The following is a 1,242-nucleotide window of genomic DNA, read 5'->3' as shown; positions in this document are numbered from 1 at the left end:
GAGACTCTGGTGTGAGTCTTTACAAGATGATCTGTGAATTCCTGGTAGGGAGACTTAGTGAACACAGTCTTTTTCCAGAGATCTGGGGTCAGATAGCTGTAGGTCTTTGAGATGGCATCACAGGTGGCCTTAGCAAAGTTGCCCAGGGTAGCTGTGCAGCCCCTGGCTGAGGTGTAACAGTCATCAATTCCAGCCATCATCAACAGCTTCTTAGGCACAGGGGCCGAGACGATTCCAGTGCCTCGGGGTGCAGGGATCAGACGCACCAACACAGAGCCACAGCGCCTAGTCACCTTGCAGGGAACGGTGTGAGGCTTGTCAATCTTGTTCCCTCAGTAGCCACACTGCACAGGGACAATGGAGAGCTTGGCTAGAATGATGGCCCCACGGATAGCAGTAGCCACCTCCTTGGAACACTTGACGCCCAAGCCAACATGGCCGTTATAGTCTCCGATGGCAACAAAGGCCTTGAATCTGGTCCGCTGGCCAGCACGTGTCTGCTTCTGCACTGGCATGATTTTCAACAATTCATCCTTGAGGAACATGCCCAGGAAGAAAGAAGTCAATGATCTCAGACTCCTTGATGGGCAGGGAGAAGAGATAAATCTCCTCCAATGATTTTATCTTCATATCTTTCACCAGGGGGCCCAGTTTGGTGACGGGGAGCCACTCCTTGTCCTTGGCTTTGCCTCCTCGAGCTCCGCGGCCCCTCCCACGGCCCCATCCAGGGCGGCGGCCCCGACCCCGCAGACAGCAACGAAGGCTGAAGGCTCCCGGAAACCGCCCCATCCCAGCCCCAGGGCCTCTAGGCCCTCCCGCTGCACCGGCGTCATCCGCCATTTGGTGTTTTCTCAGAGAAGAAGAAGCAATCTTTGTATTCTTGATGTTGAGCTTCAATCCTTAATTATAGTCCTTGACCTTCTGCAGCAAGTGCTTCAGATCTTCAGCTTCAGCAAGCAAGGTTGTGTCATCTGCATAACATAGGTTGATGAGTGCTCCTCCAATCCTGATTCTACATTCTTCCTCATAAATCCCAGTCTCCCAAATTATCTACATACAGATTGAATAGGTGTGGAGACAAGATGCATCCCTGATGCACTCCTTTCCTGAGTTTGAGCCATGCAGTATTTCCTTGCTCTGTTCTGAGGAGTGCTTCCTGGATTGAGCATAGGTTTTAGGTGAGCAAAATCAAGTATTCTGGATTTCCCATTCTCCTCAAGGTTCGCCACAATTTGTTGTGAT

The 1,242-nt window shown here is 51.4% G+C and overlaps 1 pseudogene; it reads right to left on the bottom strand.

The window, feature by feature from the left end:
• LOC102864452 overlaps window positions 1-840 on the bottom strand; it is a 17,960-nt pseudogene extending 17,120 nt beyond the window's left edge.
• Window positions 841-1,242: the final 402 nt, after the last annotated feature.

Source organism: Elephantulus edwardii, unplaced genomic scaffold (assembly GCF_000299155.1).
Source record: "Elephantulus edwardii isolate Elephantulus edwardi_28Jun2011 unplaced genomic scaffold, EleEdw1.0 scaffold00057, whole genome shotgun sequence".
Taxonomy (NCBI): domain Eukaryota; kingdom Metazoa; phylum Chordata; class Mammalia; order Macroscelidea; family Macroscelididae; genus Elephantulus; species Elephantulus edwardii.
Note: the sequence above shows the minus strand (reverse complement) of the source record. Positions and strands in the feature narration are given on the sequence as shown.